The sequence below is a fragment of the Polypterus senegalus genome, chromosome 6, assembly GCF_016835505.1.
Source record: "Polypterus senegalus isolate Bchr_013 chromosome 6, ASM1683550v1, whole genome shotgun sequence".
Lineage (NCBI taxonomy): Eukaryota > Metazoa > Chordata > Cladistia > Polypteriformes > Polypteridae > Polypterus > Polypterus senegalus.
The window spans coordinates 171,679,280-171,701,671 of NC_053159.1; the positions used below are offsets into that span (position 1 = coordinate 171,679,280).

The 22,392-nt window shown below is 42.2% G+C and overlaps 1 protein-coding gene across 1 annotated transcript in view; it reads left to right on the plus strand.

Moving 5' to 3' along the window:
* Positions 1-22,392, plus strand: part of b3galt1b (UDP-Gal:betaGlcNAc beta 1,3-galactosyltransferase, polypeptide 1b) — a 963,041-nt gene that overhangs the window by 507,353 nt on the left and 433,296 nt on the right. The gene's annotated exons all lie outside the window — the stretch shown is intronic.

Consider the following 22,392-nt stretch of genomic DNA (forward strand, 5'->3'; position numbering starts at 1 on the left):
ATGCTTGAGGGAGGAGTAGAGACAGAAGAGAAAGGAACTGTGTGGTGTGTGGTGTGAAGTGGTTTATTATCTGAGCTGGAAGCTGTGAATAAAGCCTGTGTAGTGCTGGGACTTGAGCCTCTGCGTCTGGTGTGTCGGGTGTTTGAGGAGCTATAACACCCCAAGGCTTTCACAATGTGTGTTTGCATAGTTGTGCGTTTCTATCATTATAATATGTATCTGCATATATCATTTTTATATTTAAGCTGTGCTAACTCTCTAAGAAGGCCTGAAATGGGTTGACCTTTATTTAATATCTTTTCAGTTTAGACTACCTGGGCGGTCATTTTATACTTTCAGTTGTCATGGTGAGGGTCATGTTTGCTAGGGGTGTGGCCTCTGGGGTCATGACGTCAGCAGTAATTGGTGAAGGGTTAAAAGCTAATTTTGATGGCCATTTTGTATTTGAGATTGGGCAAAATTTAGCAACATGATTTTTGGTTTCTGGTTCTAGAATCTACCTCTGCTTTTTGACTTTGATTTGTGGTTTATGATTAGTCTTTGACATCTTAATTTAATTTTTGGTCTTGACCTCATACCAAAAATAAATACCAAATGTACACACAGATACATACGCGTATATAATATATTGTAAAACAAAGAGAGAGAAGGCAGTAAAAGATCCACCCCCATATATTTTACACAACTGCAAGAAAAAATAGCTCCAGAGTACTGTCTGGGTCAATGTCCAAATAAGAATACAGGAGGAAGGGAAGGTGCTTGGCTTTTATAGTTATAGAGGAGGAAGAGGCGGGTCCATAAGGGTTCAAGCTGGAAGTGAGGTTGGAAGGAGGCGTGGCTAGGAAGGGAATGCAGGAGTTGGTGAAGTTTTAATTGGGCTTCTGTTCAGGTGATCTGCAGAAGAGGGAGAAGAAAGGTTAGTGCACTCCGACAATCCCTCAGTTAAGACATTAGCTTGTGTTCCAAGTGCACGTGTGTGACTATATATATATGTGTGTGTGTATACATAAACTCAGCAAAAAAAGAAACGTCCTCTTACTTTCAACTGTTTTTACTTTCAGTAAACTTAATGTGTAAATATTTGTATGAACACTAAAAGAGTCAACACCATAAGACATAAACTAAAAATGTTTCACAATGTGTCCCTGAATGAAGGGAGGCTCAAAATCAGAAGTACCAGTCAGTATCTGGTGGGGCCACCAGCTGCTTGAAGTACTGCAGTGCATCTCCTCCTCATGGACTGGACCAGATTTGTCAGTTCTTGCTGTGAGATGTTACCCCACTCTTCCACCAAGGCACCTGCAAGTTCCTGGACATTTCTGGGGGGAATGACCCTAGCATTCACCCTGCGATCCAACAGGTCCCAGACGTGCTCAATGGGATTGAGATCTGGGCTCTTCGCTGGCCATGGCAGAACACTGACATTGCTGTCATGCAGAAACTCACGCACAGAACGAGCAGTATGGCTGGTGGCATTGTCCTGCTGGAGGATCATGTCCGGATGAGCATGCATAAAGGGTACCACATGAGGGAGGAGGATGTCTTCCCTGTACCGCAAGGCATTGAGATTGCCTGCAATGACAACAAGCTCAGTCCGATGGTGATATGATATACCGCCCCAGACCATGACGGAACCCCCCACCTCCAAATCGATCCCGCTCCAGGGTACAGGCCTCGGTGTAACGCTCATTCCTTTGACGATAAACACGAATCCGTCCATCACCCCTGGTGAGACAAAACCGTGACTCATCAGTGAAGAGCACTTTTTGCCACTCCTGTCTGGTCCAGCGAAGGTGGGTTTGTGCCCATAGGCGGCATTGTTGCTGGTGATGTCTGGTAAGGACCTGCCTTACAACAGGCCTACAAGCCCTCAGTCCAGCCTCTCTCAGCCTATTGCGGACAGTCTGAGCACTGATGGAGGGATTGTGTGTTCCTGGTGTGACTCGGGCAGTTGTTGTGGCCATCCTGTACCTGTCACGCAGGTGTGATATTTGGATGTACCGATCCTGTGCAGGTGTTGTTACACGTGGTCTTCCACTGCGAGGATGATCAGCTGTCCTTCCTGTCTCCCTGTAGCGCTGTCTTAGGCGTCTCACAGTGCGGACATGGCAATTTATTGCCCTAGCCACATCAGCAGTCCTCATGCCTCCCTGCAGCATGCCTAATGCACGTTCAGGCAGATGAGCAGGGACCCTGGGCCTCTTTCTTTGGGTGTTTTTCACAGTCGGTAGACAAGTGTCTTTAGTGTCCTGCGTTTTTAGAACTGTGACCTTAAATGCCTACTTTCTGTAAGCTTTCTGTAAGCTGTTAAGATCTTAAGGAGGCTAGTGAGTACATATATAAACCCTTGACACGTATTTTTAGGAAGTCACTGTGCACTGGAGAGATTCCAAAGGACTGGAAAATGGCAAATATCATCCCATTATATAAAAAGGGTGACAGGGCAGATCCAAGCAACTATAGGCCAGTAAGCTTAACAAGCATCACAGGAAAATTAATGGAAGGAATTATTAAGGATAAGATTGAGCAACACATGACAAGGACAGGAGTTATTCTGAACAGTCAGCATGGGTTTAGAAGAGGGAGGTCGTGTTTTACTAACATGTTGGAATTCTATGAGGAGGCAACAAAAGGATACGATCAAAGTGGAGCTTATGATATTATTTATCTGGACTTTCAGAAAGGATTTGATAAGGTGCCACATGAGAGGTTGGGCATCAAGTTAAAAGAAGTGGGAATTCAGGGTGATGTTTTTAGATGGGTGCAGAATTGGCTCAGACACAGGAAGCAGAGGGTGATGGTGCGAGGAACCTCATCAGAACTGGCTGATGTTAAGAGTGGTGTTCCACAGGGGTCAGTGCTAGGGCAGCTGCTATTTTTAATATATATAAATGATTTAGATAGGAATATAAGTAACAAGCTGGTTAAGTTTGCAGATGATACCAAGATAGGTGGATTAGCAGATAATTTGGAATCCGTTATATCATTACATAAGGACTTGGATAGCATACAGGCTTGGGCAGATCTGTGGCAGATGAAATTTAATGTCAGTAAATGTAAAGTATTACACATAGGAAGTAAAAATATTAGGTTTGAATACACAATGGGCGGTCGAAAAATCGAGAGTACACCTTATGAGAAGGATTTAGGAGTCATAGTGGACTCCAAGCTATCAACTTCCAAACAGTGTTCAGAAGCCATTAAGAAGGCTAACAGAATGTTAGGTTATATAGCACGATCTGTGGAGTACAAGTCCAAGGAGGTTATGCTCAACCTTTATAATGCACTGGTGAGGCCTCATCTTGAGTACTGTGTGCAGTTTTGGTCTCCAGGCTACAAAAAGGACATAGCAGCACAAGAAAAGGTCCAGAGAAGAGCGACTAGGCTGATTCCAGGTCTACAGGGGTTGAATTATGAGGAAAGATTAAAAGAGCTGAGCCTTTACAGTTTAAGCAAAAGAAGATTAAGAGGTGACATGATTGAAGTGTTTAAAATTATGAAGGGAATTAGTACAGTGGATCGAGACTTGTATTTTAAAATGAGCTCATCAAGAACACGAGGACACAGTTGGAAACTTGTTAATGGTAAATTTCGCACAAACATTAGGAAGTTTTTCTTTACACAAAGAACGATAGACACTTGGAATAAGTTACCAAGTAGTGTGGTAGACAGTAAGACGTTAGGGACTTTCAAAACTTGACTTGATGTTTTCTTGGAGGAAACAAGTGGATAGGACTGGCGAGCTTTGTTGGGCTGAATGGCCTGTTCTCGTCTAGATTGTTCTAATTGTTCTAATTGTTCTAACGACCATTCCACAGGCGCATGTTAATTAATTGATTATGGTTAATTGAACATGCATGGAAAACATTGTTTAAAGCCTTTACAATGAAGATCTGTAAAGTTATTTGGATTTTTAAAACATTATTGTTGAAATACACAGTCCTGAAAAAGGGACGTTTCTTTTTTTGCTGAGTTTATATATACAGGTATATACAGGTATATACATATAAACATATGTTGTATATGTAAAATAGGTGCCTTGAGCATGGGAAGGCCACTATATAAATAAATTGTATATACAGTATACTGTATATTGAAGACAGAGTGAGGAAACAGGTGACCATCGTGGTCAGTTATGTGTCATCCCTAAACCCAAATTGTGAACTATATATATATAAAGTAGCTGTGTAAGCCTGTGCTGTAAAAAGCCTGGGGTCCTAGAAACTATTGAAATTGTCAGAAAAAAAACTGAAATGTAGAAATGTCAGGTAATTGAAAGGAACTACTCTGGGCCTCTCTCTCCTAGGAGGATTCGTTTTGACGATCACTTGTGCATTTGCGGCAGGAGGAAAAGTAAAAGGGATGCCATGTTGCTGAAGTGCTCACCTCGCTTCTGTATTAGTGGCTAAGTGAGTGACTCTTTCTTTGGAGGTTTTGTTTTGCTGATGTGCTCGTCTCACTTGTGTATCCTCGAAGGTGGAGCCCTTAGCCCTTATGTTTCCTAATATATTTTAAAATACTATAAATAATATACTGGACGCTCCTTTTAGTATTTCTATTTCTATATATTTGCTATTTTTTATATTGCAGTATATTTAAAAAATATACTAACCTGGCCTTGAAAATATGATCCACTAGATATCTCAAGAGGCGTTTCTCATTCTAGGACCTAAACTCGACCAAATCACACTGTGGCACAACACAAATTATAAACTTACTATTAACCGAGGACAATTACATAATAGGATTGTAAACTGAAGCCTACATGTGCTGGCAGAGCTGCCTGCTTGAACGGCTGTTAGTGACTTAGTGTCCAGAACTCAGTCAGTTGGAATCCTTGGGATGACTGTATTTAGTTTTTTCCAGGTAAAAATACTAGACGTGAATAACCTGCCATGGCTCATGTTCAACAGTATATTGTGTGTATTATGCACAAATGTGTTAATTACTATATATTAAAGGAAATATAACATGTTTCTTTTTGTTTCAAATGTAATCTGTGGCCAGGTGCACGAATGACGGGTCACACAAAGGTAAAAAGTTTGGACTACAACTGGGTTATCCTACTTAATTAACTGAATCGCCCAACAAAAGAACACCTCTTGGCGATTAGGCTTCTTGCCCTTAGGCTTAATGTAAAACTAACACATTTGGCTCCAGCCACAGATACACTCACCTAAAGGATTATTAGGAACACCATACTAATACGGTGTTTGACCCCCTTTCGCCTTCAGAACTGCCTTAATTCTACGTGGCATTGATTCACCAAGGTGCTGAAAGCATTCTTTAGAAATGTTGGCCCATATTGATAGGATAGCATCTTGCAGTTGATGGAGATTTGTGGGATGCACATCCAGGGCATGAAGCTCCCGTTCCACCACATCCCAAAGATGCTCTATTGGGTTGAAATCTGGTGACTGTGGGGGCCATTTAAGTACAGTGAACTCATTGTCATGTTCAAGAAACCAATTTGAAATGATTCGAGCTTTGTGACATGGTGCATTATCCTGCTGGAAGTAGCCATCAGAGGATGGGTACATGGTGGTCATGAAGGGATGGACGTGGTCAGAAACAATGCTCAGGTAGGCTGTGGCATTTAAACGATGCCCAATTGGCACTAAGGGGCCTAAAGTGTGCCAAGAAAACATCCCCCACACAATTACACAACCACCACCAGCCTGCACAGTGGTAACAAGGCATGATGGATCCATGTTCTCATTCTGTTTACACCAAATTCTGACTCTACCATTTGAATGTCTCAACAGAAATCGAGACTCATCAGACCAGGCAACATTTTTCCAGTCTTCAACTGTTCAATTTTGGTGAGCTCGGTCAAATTGTAGCCTCTTTTTCCTATTTGTAGTGGAGATGAGTAGTATCCGGTGGGGTCTTCTGCTGTTGTAGCCCATCCGCCTCAAGGTTGTGCGTGTTGTGGCTTCACAAATGCTTTGCTGCATACCTCGGTTGTAACGAGTGGTTATTTCAGTCAAAGTTGCTCTTCTATCAGCTTGAATCAGTCGTCCCATTCTCCTTTCGACTTCTAGCATCAACAAGGCATTTTCGCCCACAGGACTGCCGCATACTGGATGTTTTTCCCTCTTCACACCATTTTTTATAAACCCTAGAAATGGTTGTGCGTGAAAATCCCAGTAACTGAGCAGATTGTGAAATACTCAGACTGGCCCATCTGGCACCAACAACCATGCCACGCTCAAAATTGCTTAAATCACCTTTCTTTCCCATTCTGACATTCAGTTTGGAGTTCAGGAGATTGTCTTGACCAGGACCACACCCCTAAATGCATTGAAGCAACTGCCATGTGATTGGTTGATTAGATAATTGCATTAATGAGAAATTGAAGAGGTGTTCCTAATAATCCTTTAGGTGAGTGTATATGGTCTATCAGACAGGAGCTCCGTTCGGCAAGTCGATCTGGGCAGCCAAGTTTCTTATAGCTGGTGAACTGGAAGAGGTGAAGCTAAGTGCTCTCACTGGGCGGTTTGTTGGCACTGAGGAGAAACAAGAAGAAAAGAGAATGCTGGTGACAGAGCCCACTCTCGTCCCAGTGGATTATTACATACCTCGATTGAGCACAGCATGTGTGACAAATCCTAAAAATATACAGCATGTTACATTATATCGAAACATTTATTCAGATGTAGCCAAGCACATACTGTAGAGTGTTGATTTGCATGAATGTATTTTTATTAACGTTGCTCACTTTTGTTTAAGAACAATGGTTTTGTGCTCTTAAGCTTGTTAAGCAAATTCACCTTGGCCCTTGTTTGACATGCATGGGAAGCTTCTCATTTATAGTTTAATGTGGGATGGTGGGATGTCTCCTGCTACATGGGGTCTCCTGAAATTAGTTTTGTTTATGGTACACTGACACACAGGGAGTTCCCAGCACAAGCCACGACTGCCGTTTCTGGCATCTCTGCTTCGGCACCTTGTAGTATTTTTTCCTGACTTCTCTTTTCAAACTTTTTAAAAGGAAATAAAAACAAAATGGTAATACAAATCAATAAATAAAAAGAAGTCTTTCCCCTTCCAGTTTTTATTCTGATTGCACAGAAATCCTTGAATAATTAATAGCTTCCATTAATACACCTTAAACCCACAGGTATTAATTAAGAAGAAAAAAAATCTGTAAAGAAGAACTTGTCATTTTATCTGTTGTGAACGCTGGCCCCGGCACAGACAGACGGACATTATATTTTGTTCCCAACACACTGTTTATTTACACGATTTACAATTGTCATAAAGTCACGTGCACTCACAACACCCCAGCACCTCTGCGCTGAATCCCCCAAAGTCCAGGGCCCACAGTCTTTGTGCCTTTCTTCCTGGCCACCTCCTGTCCTCTCTCAAGCTCCGTCCTTCTGCCTCCCGACTTCCACCACTGACTGGAGGGAGGCGGCCCCTTTTATGGGAACCCTGATGAGCTCCAGCTGCTTCCCGGCACTTGGTCTTGGCCACACCCCTGTGTGGCGGAAGTGCCAGCTGCGCACCCGGAAGCCGTCCGTGTAACCCCTGTTGTTTTCCCCCCGGCACTTCCTGGTGTGGCGGAAGTGCCGGGCTCCCGGGATAAATAGGCACTGGGGCGCCGCCTGGCGGTGGCCACGGGTCCCTACAGGGCTGGGCTTCCAAGCCCTCTACCCGCGGCCTCTTGCATAACCAGGACGGACGCCCCCTCTCGATCTGGAGGAGGCACATGCCCTCCTCTGGTCCTCCAAGGCGTCCCGGCCGGGCTACATCCCCGGCCAAAGACCACACAGGGTAAACCGGCATCGGGGCACCGCCTGGCGGTGACCACGGGTCCCTACAGGGCTGGGCTTCCAAGCCTTGTACCCATGGCCCCCCACATAACCAGGACGGACGCCCCCTCTCGATCTGGAGGAGGCACATGCCCTCCTCTGGTCCTCCAAGGCGTCCCGGCCGGGCTACATCCCCGGCCAAAGACCACACGGGGTAAACCGGCATCGGGGCGCCGCCTGGCGGTGACCACTGGTCCCTACAGGGCTGGGCTTCCAAGCCTTGTACCCGTGGCCCCCCACATAACCAGGACGGACGCCCCCTCGCGGTCTGGAGGAGGCACAAGCCCTCCTCTCCTCCTCCTCCACACTGTATATATTTTTATTAAGAATCTTCTCAGTTCTTCTCAGTTCATGTGATTATGTGTTTCTGTTTCATTTACCGTTTGGTTTTGTGTTTCTGGTAATTTCGGTTTTTATTGTACAGCACTTTGGTCAGCCTTGATGTTGTTTTAAAAGTGCTTTATAAATAAATACATAAATTTTAAGGTGAAATCCTTGCTTTGGCCTGTCAGTATGGCAGCCTCCTCCTAGAATCTCTGAAGCAGTTGCTTTGTGTGCCTCACACCCCTGGACTACTAAACTCCTTGAAGATTTGCGCCTTCCTGCATCATACATCCAGTAAAGTGAATCATCTCATTGTGCCGTTGTGATACCTTCAGGATGCAAGTCAAGTTTTGGCTTATGTATCCAGTATGTGGTGTATCCAGCTTTTTTAAGCCACCTTATTTAAATGGACAGGCAATGTTTCTCTTTCTTTGCATTTCTATTTTTCTTTTGTTTTCACTGTATTGATTTTAAAGTAAATGTTTGTATCTGTTATGCTCTCATTATTTGTTTGATTGAGTAGTACATCATTTGTGGTTGGGTGCAGGAATGGCAGCTCAGGACTGCAGCAAGAATTTTTAGGGAACCAACCGGGTCGTCCCTTTTATTCATTCCGGACACGATAAAAGCAAAGAAAAAAGAACAGAAATGACTCTCGATGGCATACGTCCCTTTGACGGGGAATACAAAGAAAGGCTGTAAGTTTGTCGTTCTAGCAGAGCTCCATCTCGCAGGTCACTCTGGCTAGTAATGACGCCTCCTACTGGGGTGCCTGGGCTTTTATGGCAGCTTGACCAGAAGGGGTGGAGCTAAATGCCTTCACTTTGTGGGGGAAGAAGGAGATGACAGAGTTAGTGGCAGCGCCCCCTCTCGGCTTGGCTGGTTACGACATACCTCAACTGAGCCTGTGAGGGGGTCCAGTGACACACATGCGTAACAAATTGTAATTTTTTTTGGAAAAAATACATTTAAAGTTTTAACCATATGCTCTGACATCCAAAGGTCATGTGAAAAGACAGTTTCCCCTCGATAATTAAAAAAGTATATCCATCCATCATCCAACCCGGTATATCCTAACACAGGGTCACGGGGATCTGCTGGAGCCATACCTAGCTAACACAGGGCGCAAGGCAGGTAGCAAACCCCGGGCAGGGCACCAGCCCACCGCAGGGCACACACACACACCAAGCACACACTAGGGATAATTTAGGATCGCCAAAGCACCTAACCTGTATGTCTTTGGACTGTGGGAGGAAACCAGAGCACACGGCTGAAACCCACACAGGCACGGGGAGAACATGCAAACTCCACGCAAGGAGGACCCGGGAAGTGAACCCGGGTCTCCTAACTGCGAGGCAGCAGCACTACCCACTGTACCACCCTAAAAAAAAGAATATCAATTCAAAAATCAGAACAGAAATGATTATATAAAAGAACATTTTCCAAATACTAATACCATAATTACTACTTCTCCTAATAATAATAATAAAAACAATAATAATAGCAAGACTTACCACTGCTACATTTCAGCTCCAGGACACTAGTTTGACCGTTTTGGTCTGTCTTTGTGCAGTTTGCACATTCTCCCTATCCCAGCAAAACCATAAAACTATGAGTCCCAGTGCTGCCCTTTTAAACCTGGTGCCTCCTCCTCTAAATCTGTTCGGACCTCACAGAAGGAGGAGATGCCCAACTGATCAATCAATACTGCAATCAAGCACTATTTTCAAGCTCGGGTCCCCATTGCCAGGCCCTCTGCAACCGTGGGGTACCATGCCAATCCTTACACATCTTCGGCGGCCTGTCCCTTGGCATCTGCGAGAGACACCACATGTCGGGCCAGTCCTACCCCCTGGTGATCGCTCAGTAGGAACGCCACTCTTTCTTTAGGGTCAGGCTCCTGCAGCCCTGAAGTCCACTCGTGACCACCTGCCTCTCACTCCATGCTGCATGGGTGCCCTCACTCACTTTCTCTCTGTCTCTTTCTCCCTTTATCCATCTCCCCATCTCTGTCTCTCTCTTCTTCTCTTCATTTAACCATCGCCTCTCCCTTGTCTTTCTCTCTCACTGGCCAGTCTATTCCCAAGCCACTTCCTCCAAGGCACAATTGAGGAGCACAAGTAATCCACCTGCCCCGCATACAGCCCAGTACCCCAATTAGCAAACCGGGTCTGCACACATCCGCACCCAATTGTAGCCCCACACATAATTATTTATTTAAAAGTGCCTAACACCACATAACATCTCTCACACACCGACCTCCACAAGGCCCCCGTTTCACAGGAGGGCTCCAAACCAATGCAACTAGTGGCCCAGGCCCGTGGCCCTACACTGCACTAAAACCAATAAATAATAAAAACACTAAAATATACCCATACTTAAAAAAAAAAAAAAAAAACCTTTTTAAAAAAATGGACATTAAAAGAATAAGAACCTTAAAATGACAATAAAACCATTAATAAATAATTTCAATTAAGAAGCTCAAATTTTAGAATGTCTTCTCCTGGGGGTTCATTAATTAGTCTAACCAGCTCACTGATTCCTCCTCCGTTCTTCATTCCCCTCCAACACAGCTCATCCCACTGCTGCCACTAAATGTAATGGTGCAGGTTGGCTCCACAAACCCTGTTGGCATCAGGAGCCTCTTGAACTGTCGATAACATAACCAAGGATAAGCTGGGCAAATGAGGACACTCATATAGCAAGGGGGAGGTACATTAGTGACATAGGGCTTTTATTAAATCCAACAAAATAAATCAGTGTCCAAATAAACAGTGCAGGTAAAATCTTCTCAAATAAATAAATAATCCATTAAAACTAGAGCAATTCCCAGGAGGTTAAAATATCCACAAACATGTCCAGGTAAAGCAAAGTTAAAATCCGTGGCAGGTGGAATCTTTTCAAAATGTAAAATTGCCCAGTCAAAGATGTGTAAGCACATTGAAACAGGAAATGGCAACAAGCAAACGAAACGCAGCGGCAGGAGTTGCAACAAGCAAACGAAACGCAACGGCTGATGCTGCAACAGGCAATGGAAAGGCTGCGAAAAGAAATGCAAGTGGAGATGCGACAGGTGCTGGGTAAAATTGAAACGCTCACTGATCAATTGGAGGATCCCAAGGAGACATTCACGACTAGGATTGAATTAGCTGTAAAGTTAGCTACCAGTGCTGAAGAAGAAACAGAATATGTCAGCTCCAAATGCAAAAAACTCAGAGACAGACTGGCTGCTTTGGAAGATGGAAGTAGAAGGTATAACGTCAGAATTGAAGGTCTGCCCGAGAATCGAGAAAGTTCAAACCCTGTGAAATTCGCAGCTGAACGTCTTTCTAAAATAATCAGGGACAACTTTAAAGCAAAATCTGAGATGGCAGCGCTTACCAAGATCTTTTATAGTTCATTTTGAACAATTATCATTTAAGCTAGAGGTGATGGCACTCCTCAGAAACAAGGAAGATATTATATATGAAAATAACCACATTCGTATCTTCCAGCATTTTTATTTCAAAACATTCCAATACACATTAATAAATCATTTTTAAGCCAATTAGATTCAACAATAACCTCATTTATTTGGAATTCAAAACATCCACGCATCAAAAGAGCGACCCTACAAAGACAAAAGGCAGAAGGCGGCATGGCTCTACCTAACTTCCAGTTTTATTACTGGGCAGCAAATATACAGGCGATAAGAACCTGGACACAAATAGAAGAACATACACAGGTTTGGACAGCAATAGAAGTAAAATCCTGCAGTACTTCTTTGTATTCCTTGCTCTGCGCTCCAATAAACACACGTTATCGGCAATACACTAATAACCTAATTGTGCTCCACTCACTTAGAATCTGGAACCAATGTAGAAAGCATTTTAAGACGGAGAAGCTTCTTTCTGTGGCACCCCTGCAAGAGAACCACCTCTTTCAACCTTCACAAACATATGCAGTTTTAATATCTGGAAAAAATTTGGAATTAACTTGCTTAGAGATCTTTGTATAGACAACGTCTTTGCATCCTATGAACAATTACATTTCAAATTTAACATTCCAGCTACACATTTCTTTCACTATCTTCAAATCAGGAACTTTGTTATACAGAACCTTCCAGATTTTCCTCATCTTGCACTTATTTCTCAATATTTCTTAATCTCAAAGACTTAGACTCCATCTCTACAATATATAAAATCATTTTACAATCCCTCCCTTTCAAAGATCCAAGAGGACACTGGGAAAAAGATCTCTCAATTAATATATCAGGAAAGGAGTGGAAAGTAGCAATGCAGAGAATTCACTCGAGCTCCATATGCGCAAAGCATACAATTATACAACTCAAAATTATATATCGAGCACATCTGTTTCGACTAAAACTCTCCAAAATGTTTCTAGGACAGGATCCAACCTGCGAACGTTGCAACCAAGTCCCACCCTCACTGGGTCACATGTTCTGGGCCTGCACCAAATGAACATCATTCTGGACAAACATTTTGAATTACCTCTCAGACAGCCTTGGACTCACAATCCCTCCTAACCCATTAACAGCTGTGTTTGGGGTTCTTCCAGAGGGTCTTAAAGTGGAGAAGGACAAACAAATTGTGATTGCATTCACTACACTGTTGGCACGCAGACTTATTCTGATAAACTAGAAGAACCCAAACTCTCCTCTTTTAAGTCAGTGGGAAACCAATGTGTTATATTATTTGAAATTGGAAAAAATCAAATACTCAGTTAGAGGATCCGTACAGACGTTTTTCAAAACATGGCAGGATCTAATCAGTAATATTTTAAAATAAGTTCATAAAGCACAGAGAATTTATTAATTTAGGTATGTTTACAATCCTTAAATTTTATGCCGTTTGGTTTGCTCTCTCTCTCAGGGGTGGGAATCATCTGTTCTTAACTCAATTTTTCTTTTTGTAAAAACTTGATTGCTTTTTATGGATTGTAATAAAATTAATAAAAAAAAAAAAAAGATGTGTAAGTACAAGTGTGTCCTGCTATGAGCAGACGTCTGTTTGGCTTACACGCTATGGATCTCTCAGCATGAGGAGACGTCCCGCTGTCAAGCACAGCCACCCCTGCTGGTCCCAGGCACCCAGCAGGGCTCCCTCTCCAAACCTCATCTCGCTCCCCTTGTCTCCTGCTGCCTTTCCTCGGATGTGTGGCCTGTAGCTGGAGTGACCCAGGACGGCAGGATGTCATCCTCGTTTTTTATTCTGTAGTGTATATGCTTGTTTTTTCATATATATATATATATATATGCATTTATATGTATGCTGTATGGGTCGCCAATTTCCCCATGGGATTAATGAAGTTTATCTCGAATCTAAATTAGGGTTGGGTCAGCTCAAGTGGTATCGTTGGGAGACAAAGTCAGAGAGGCGAGATTGCATTGGTTTGGATATGTGCAGAGGAGAGATGCTGGGTATATTGGGAAAAAGATGTTACGGCAAGAGCTGCCAGGGAAGAGGAAAAGAGAAAGGCCTAAGAGAAGGTTTATGGATGTGGTGAGAGAGGACATGAAGGTGATGGGTGTAACAGAGCAAGATGACAAAGACAGGAGGATATGGAACAAGATGATCCGCTATGGCAGCTCCTAACGGAAGCAGCTGAAAGAAGAAGAAGAAGGTAGGGATGGAGCTGCCATGGAAGAGGAAAAGAGGAAGGCCGAAGAAAAGGTTTATTTATGGATGTGGTGAGAGAAGACATGCAGGTGATGGGTGTAATGGAGCAAAATGAAAGGGACAGGAAGCTATAGAACAAGATGATCCTCTATGGCAACCCCTAACGGGAGCAGCCAAAAGAAGAAGAAGATCTAATGTAAATAAGAGTTTAACACTGCTAATTCTTTATAGTGACCACACAATGTACAGGTGTAATACACTGAAATCATTTCCATGTTACTTTTTGATTATGTGTCATGTTCATATGAGGTTGGTGATGGAAAGTGAACAGGTAGCCTTGTGATTCTGCATAGCTCCTTTCAATGGAAGGTGCAAGATACTAAAACTGGTTTGCTGTGTCCACTTTGGCAGCAGTGGCTGGTTAAGGGACTTGCTGAGGTTCACACGCTCACGCTGAGCTTTCATTGAGAGTCTGACTTGGCAACGAAGCCAAAACCTTAACTAATAGGGGGCCACGGAGACAGCTTTGATAGACTTGTATTCTATATGCATTTACAGTATATTTATTTGGCCGATGATATATCCAAAGCGACTTACAACATTTATGACACGATTGGTTCTGTTTTCTTTTCTTTTTCCATTTGGAGCACAGGTGGATGAAGTGACTTGCTCAGGGTCACACAGTGTCAGTAGTGGGATGTGAACCCACAGCCTCAGGGGCTGAAGTCCAAAGCCTTAACCACTGTGCCAAAGTTTGCGAAGTATCCACAGGCACACTGGGGTCTTAAGCCATTTGTACACAATGGGCTTTATCTCTTTGTACCATAGTAGTGTCATTGACAATCTGAAAAGTGCTATGTAGAGTAAAGTGAGTTTTACATTTAAAGTGACCAAATAAATGTTGTTTTATGTTTTTTTTTTCCAATAGGGAGAGTTTAAACACTGAAGGTACTGGGCCTGATACTTAGTACTTTGCCTAATATGTTATTCTCCCTCTAGGTTGAAATGAACTCTTTTATAGGGTAAAACCCCTAATATCGAAAATTAGGTGGATTAGTACCATGCATAGTGTTTGATCTTTTTTCTTTGTATGAAATTTTTTCCATTGTATATAGAGGAACCATAATTATGTCTTAGCCTTTACCATTTTGGGTGGGAAGTTTGTGAAACCTCTGCTTCAGCATGTGGGGCTTGATTCCACGAATATGAAGGACGTGATGATATCAGATTTTACTTATTTATAGTAATAGATAGTTCCCATCTGTCCATTATTGTTGGTATGGCAGGCTTTAGATGCACTTTTGAAAATGCTTTTTTCTTGACGGGTATTAAGTCTGGGAAGGATGCTTGTCCTAAGGTTGTGGTGGTATATCTCCTTTGTTCACGTGTAATTGTAATGATGTAAACATTTTCCTCAGCTCAGCTTGTTATTTAAGCGAATTTTGCTTTGATTTTATATTTTTCTTCTATTTTTCTATTCATTTTGTAAAGCTACATTTTTTTTGTATGAATATGTCCTATATAAATAAATGTTGATTGATTGATAAAGGTTGATCTGGGAAGTTTTTTTGCGTTCTCCTCCTGTGACTTTGTAGGTTGTGATCAGATGCTCTACAGGGGGATGAATCGGAGATTTTGCTTGTGCTTATGTGAGGAGAAAGATGGCTCATCATTTAATCTAAATATGATCCTTCCTAATCTTGCATTCCACATACTCCAATACTGCATTTGACTGTTTCATTTTGTTATTTAGAAATATTTTTCATTGTGTTATATGTTCAGGATTTGTAGATAATGCGCCTTTAGTTAATACTAGGGATGTTTTGCTGAAATCAGTGGGCTTCCTGTTAATAGAATGTGAAGCCAATCCTTCCCGGGAATCCGAAAGTAATGAAAAGAACAACCTTTCATAAAGGATTCCAATTGAAATAATCTGTTACTAAATTAAACATTTCATTTCACACATGCAGCATAATGAAATGAAGAATACTAATTAAAATAATTGTGTATGGTGCTTATACCAAGTAATCACCACCTTGGACGTTTTCACTTTATATTATCACTCAATATTAGCTTGCAGTGGGTTTTACTTGGTTTTTACTTTTTGATACAACGACTCTTTAACATCAAAGTGAAAACAGACCTCTGTAACATGGACTAAATGAATCACAAAGATAAAACACATAATAATTGATCTCCAAAATATCCACCCCTCTCAAGTCAATACCAGGTAGATGGAAGCCATGACAGCCTTTAGTCGTTGTGCTCAGGCCCTCTCTCTGAACGCTGTCTTTTTTATCAGTTGCTTCTTTGTAAGGTGTAGCTGCCCTAGAGGATGGACGGGCATCCCACCCAGGACAGAGATGGAACCCTTACCTGGCCGAGATGTCATAATTGAATGATGGAATAAATGCAGGCAGTGGCCGGCCAGGACTCCTTATGATTCCTGTCCTGAGTCGGATGCCCATACACTACAGGAATCAGTGAAATAGGACAGCAGTGACAAGTTCATCCCCCACTATAATAGGTGGCATGTCCCTCATATAGAGTCCCAGTTTGGACCCCTGCAGTGCTTCATGGGAGTTGGAGTCCAGAACTGCAGCCCCGTAGGGATTCCTGGCAGATGATAGAGGGTGCTGCCTGGCTTTCTTTCACCCGGAAGTGCTTTCAACTGACCAAGTCATGCCATTGGAAGTGCATATAAAGGAGCCCACTGCAACACATGGAGGAGGTAGGAAACACTCTTGGAGAAGAGAAGTAGAGAGAACTTAACTGACTGTATATTGGCTGTGCCTGTATCTGTCTGGATTAAAAAATCCTTAGCCTTTATACCAGGAGTTGTGTTGGGTCATGTGTGTCTGGGGTTTGGGGGCTCAGTGGTGCCCCCTACTGTTCACAAAGGTCTGCCAGGTTGTATGGAGATCCTGAATGAACAGCCTTTTTCAAGTCCAACCACAAATTCTCAATTTGATTGAGGGCTGGACTCCGACTCGGCCATTCCAGCACATTCACATTATTTGTTTTAACATCTTTAGTGTTACATTTTTTCTCAAAAAAACACATGCAAAGCATTTTTGGCTTGAAAACTGACATCTCTCTATTTTATAAAACAAACCTGCGATGGGACAAGACTCTTTAGCATGGGATGAGATGTGACTTTTCAAGAGATTTAACGACGCCCTGGGCCGGAAATGTAAGACAAAGAGAAGATGACAAAGTAGAAGGTTGTAAAGAATTCAAAAACGTTGGTGTGATACAAATGCAGAGCAGGTTAGAGATAATGAAAGTACTAAAATTCTAAAGTCTCAAAAATATGATAGTAAAACAAACGGAAATTATTACTCTAAACGTGAAAATAACGGAACAGCGAAAAGAGACCGGATATATTATTCGGATTTAAACCTTAAGTCGGAGACTTGTAGATTGTCTAATTTGTGTTGCCATCAGGGAAAAGTAGTGTTTCTTGCAAATGGAGAGGTGTATCCATGAGAATTGAAAGATTTGTTGTTGGTTGAAAGTGAAGTTCACATACGTGAGCAGCAGAGACGTGAAGTGGCTGATGTGTAGCGCAGGCCGGGGGGTTGGCAAGCAAAGTGAGCAGGGGGCGAAGCCCCCTAGTTTTATTAAATCTGATCTTTCTACTGTAAAATGCACAAAATACTAAAAGTACAAAGTCAGAAGAGTAGAAAGTATAATAATAATACAAATAATAATAATAATATGAATAGCACGCTGCACATGTGCGTGTGACACACACGTCACTTTCAGATTCAGCAGAGTCGCTTTCTGTTTCTGTTTCACAACCCCTTTCTGTGTCACTGCCTGAAGTCAGATTCACTTCATCATCACTGCTGATGAGAGGCGTTTCTTACGAGATGCCATTATGAGGCTAGGAGGAGACGCATCTACACCATTGCCCAGGTAACACTCGGGCCGGACACTTACTCAAGACACGCCTACACCGTTGCCCGAATAATGATTGGCACTAATGCTGTTGGCACTTTTACGGCCCGAGTAATACTTGGGTCTTATGCAGGACGTGTCTATGCCGTTACCCAAGTGATACTCGAGACTCATGCTAAAGAGTTTAAAGCCATTCCTGTGTAGCATTAGCTTTATGCTTGAGGGCCATTGTCTTGAGGGATAGCAGATCTTCTCCCAGTGTGTAAGTGTCTCACAGACCACATGAGGTTTTCCTCCAGGATTTCTCTGCATTTTGCCGCATCCATTTTTCCTGACATGCCTTCCAGAAGCATCCCACAGCTTGATGTTGCCACCGCTGTGCTTCACAATGGGGTTGGTGTGTTTTAAATTATGTGCATTGTGTCCTTATGGGGTTTAGTTAGCTCAATTTTAATCTCGTCAGATCACGGACCCTTCTGCCAGCTGACTACAGAGTCTCCCACGTGCCTCTTGGCAAACTAAAGCCGAGGTGTGTTTTGCTCTTTGTCACTCTCCCATAAAGTTGGTGAAGCACGTGGACAAGAAAGCACGGTCTCTACAATGTCAGCCACTGCAACTTGTAACCCCTTCAGAGTTCTCAGACGTCTCTCGGTGGCCTTCCTCACTCACGTGGCTTCTTGCACAAACACTCAGCTTTTGTCTGCCATATTCTTTCCATTTCTTCATGCCTGATTGAAGTACATATTTGGTGACTTGGATATGCTTCTTGTGCTGACTTGTACTTCAGTTTCATTTCCATGGAGTTCCTTGCAGTGTTCTTTTGTCTTCAATGGGTAGGCTACATCACCAATATTGACTCACAGCAAGTTGGACCTTCAGATGCATTTAGACTGCAGTCAACTGAAGCCCCAGAGAGGTGACCTCCAGTGAACTAATACTGAGACTTCTAAGATCAATGGGCTGCACCAGTGAGGATTTAGGGGTGTCTAGGGGTGTTTAGGGGTGGCTAATATTATTGCCTAATCTTTATGTTTTATATTAACTTTCTTTTATTTCATTTTGTAAAGTACTTTGAGCTATATCAAAACGTGCTATAGAAATAAACTTTGTTGTTGTTGTGTTGTATTGAAGGAGATTAATACTTATGTGATCAATTATTCGGTGTTTTATATCTGTAATTAATTTGGGTTACTTTTCAGAGATCTGTTTTTACTTTGACATTAAAGAGTCTTTTCCTGTTGATCAGTATCAAAATGACAAATTAAATCAGCCGTGAGTTAATGTCTCTCTATTGTATAAAAAAATCCTGGGATAAGACGAGACGAGACTTTGTGCCAAGAGATTTAACCACACCCAGGGTCGGAAATAAAAGACAAAGAGTAGAAGGCAAAGTAGAATGTCGTAAAGAGGTTCAAAAATGTTGGCACAATACACATGCAGAGCAGGTTAGAGATAATGAAAGTACTCAAAAAAGTCTCAAAAAAATGATAGTAAAGATCGCATTAGCGCAAACAAACGGAAATTATTACTGAAATAACGGAACAGTGAAAAGAGATTGAATATATGGACATAGGTGATGTATGTAGATATTGTTCGGCTTTAAAGTTTAAGTCGGAGACTTGTAGATTGTCTAATTCGTGTTGCCATCAGGGAAAAGTAGAGTTTCTTCCCAATGAAAAAAATAAAAGATTTGTTATTTGGTGAAAGTGAAATCCACAAACACTACAATAATCTGTTTGTTTTCGTATCATTCAATGCTCGAAACTTAGATTTACACGATTCAGGACCATACGCTATGAGAATCTGTGGTCCCGCTACAATTAAAGCTACTACAAGTTTAATTTCAAAGAAAACACAATTCAGTCAGGTTTATATTTATGATCACGGGGAAGCAACATAGAATCGAAAGAGTTAAACGATCAAACGTATTAGAAATTCTACAGACAATAATGGATACAAATCCATACGTCCAAAAGTATCGCACTTTACACGAAATTTATCTGAAAACACAGACAAAGAAGTTTTCTTGGGTTTTTATATGAATCCGAAAGATCAGACTCGCATGTATATTAAACCAACATGTGACGAATTGTCAGCGATAATATTTTCGAAAGACGGAGATATCAAAGACAGAGTTGATATTTGTGTTTATCCAAAAGCACAGCACAATTCATCGAAAGTGGCAGATCTGGGAAATGACTAGCACGTAGGGCCCGCACAGGGGTTGGCGAGCAGTGGGCAGAGCCCTCGAGGTCGTATAACAAGAAAATCTGAAACCTTCTGAAGTGGTGAATACTTTTTATAGATTAGAATAGATCAGACTTTTTGATCCCGTCAGGAAATCTGGATGCATACAGCAGCAGAAACATAAAAAACAAGGATACAGACTGACAGGAAATAAATAAATAAATAACTTAACAAGTACATTATGTGGAAGCATTGAATTGCTTGATAGCAGTGGGCAGAAAAGACCCCCAGAGGCACTTCTTAAGCATATTGTGGTAGAATGAGCCTGTAGCTAAAAGTGCTCAAGTAGAGCGCCTCCTGGAGGAGATGGAGAGGATTTTTCCAATTCTGCCATCATCCTTCTCTTTTTCATAACTGCTTCCAGTGTGTCCAGGGTTCACCCTGTGATGGAGGAGGCTTTTTTGAGAAATGGTACTTCACATTTATAAAGTGTCTGCCTTAAGAGGTCACCCATTTACTAATCTTGCGAGCCAGGCATATAATAAAAATTGCCTGGAGACCACCATGAGTGAATTCATATTCATTCGCCAGACAATCTCATCTGTACCTCTTTGGGAATTTCTGCAAACATGTCAAGCAAATGCAAACTGGCTCTGACTGGACTGGGATTTGGTCGTTTTGAGGTACCCACCATACCGCCTCTGTATTATTCAATTAATTTTATCTTCCTCATTCTGAATTGTATGGGATATTATGGGATGGCAGCTCTTGCATCTCTCTCATTGTCTGGGAACATAAGTAACTTGTTTATAATGAATGTTGGTACACAATTATTTGTTGGCTACCACAGTTCGCTTTCATGCAGGACGACGGTGACTTATCATAATTTCTCTCCTGTTAAGTATGGGAGGTTAATCTTGACAGCGCGCTTTTGTACATTTATCATTTTGGTGTATATACCGAGAGAGCGCAGTCAAAAGCATGGATTTAAATGGAAGTGTGCGTCTAGGAGTGAGTCATGAATCAATGCAGAACAAGACCCAGCAGCCAATCGGATTTGGCCTGTTCAGGACTAAGCCGGCAATGCAATCATCCCCACAGAGTGCAGAGCATTCAGATAATTTCCCATACAAAATGCAGCCAAGCATGCCTGATAGGTTTGCTGCTAAAAGAACAAAATATATTTGAAGAAAAGGCTTAATTAGCCTTTTAATTATAATACGGAAGAAAAATTTAATTAGATAAACTGTTTTTTTTTTTATCCTTTGACTAACTTCACTTTTTTTATCCGCTGGGTCAAACCACTTCAATAAATTACCAATAGCACTTTAATTATCTCTAAAGAGCTCATTAAACGTGTAAGGGCTAATTTGAAAATCAATGCATTTAGTGTCTTATCTACTAAGAATTGTGGATTACTGTATGCTGGAACATCTAGAAGAAGGTATCACTGGGAAATATGCAAAAATAACCCATGGAGAGAAATATACCAAAGGCCACGGGGAGCAGCATGGAGATCAGTGCTGGTCCGTCACAAATCCAGTGGCCAGTCATCGATTGTGAGGAGTTTGCAAGTTCTCCCCATGTTTATATATGAAGCATATGGGGTTTCTTTCACATTCCCAAATTTGTTTGACAGTTTGTTGCCCTTTCCAAATTAACCTATTGTGAGTGAGTGTTTGCAATGTGTTAAGAAACCAGGACACCATGGCTTACTAGTGAGAGCAGTTATCCAGAAGCCATACCACACACACTTCAGAACAAGTCATCCACCTGAAGCTAAGCGTGTTTAGGTCTGGCCAGTACTTGGGTGGGAGGCCATCTAGGAAAAGCTTGGGTAACGTCTGGAAGTTGTGTTGGAGAGGCGCTTACCTTGTGGTCTGCATGTGGATCCTACTTTAAAATGAGATGTAAAATTGAGGTCCTGACTTTCTGTGGTCACAAGAGGTCCCTGGACGTCCTTCATAAAGAATAGGGTATATCCAGGCTAAATGGCCTATCACGGCCTAGTCATTCTGGCCACTAAACATTGGGAAAATGGCTGCCGTCTCATCATCCAGTTGGCTCCACACTCGCTATTGTAAAGTGCTGTGAGTAGTGAGGAATGTACAATACAATTTATTTTTGTATAGCCCAAAATCACACAAGGAGTGCCGCAATGGGCTTTAACAGGCCCTGCCTCTTGACAGCCCCCCAGCCTTGACTCTCTAAGAAGACAAGGAAAAACTCCTCAAAAAAACGCAGTAGGATAAAAATGGAAGAAACCTTGGGAAAGAGAGACCCCTTTCCAGGTAGGCTGGGCGTGTGGTCGGTGTCAAAAAGAAGGGGGCCAATACAATACAATACACAGAACACAACAAATCCTCAATACAGTATACAAATAAAAATTTTAGAAGTACGTACCAGAATTTAACAGTAGATGATATCACATAATATGATTTGGATTTGTTTAGAGTCCTGGAGACCTCATCCATCAAGCTGTCTCCGCCATTTGGCCATTCCACGGCTGAAACAGTGCTGGGCCAGCCAATCCGATGAAAGGT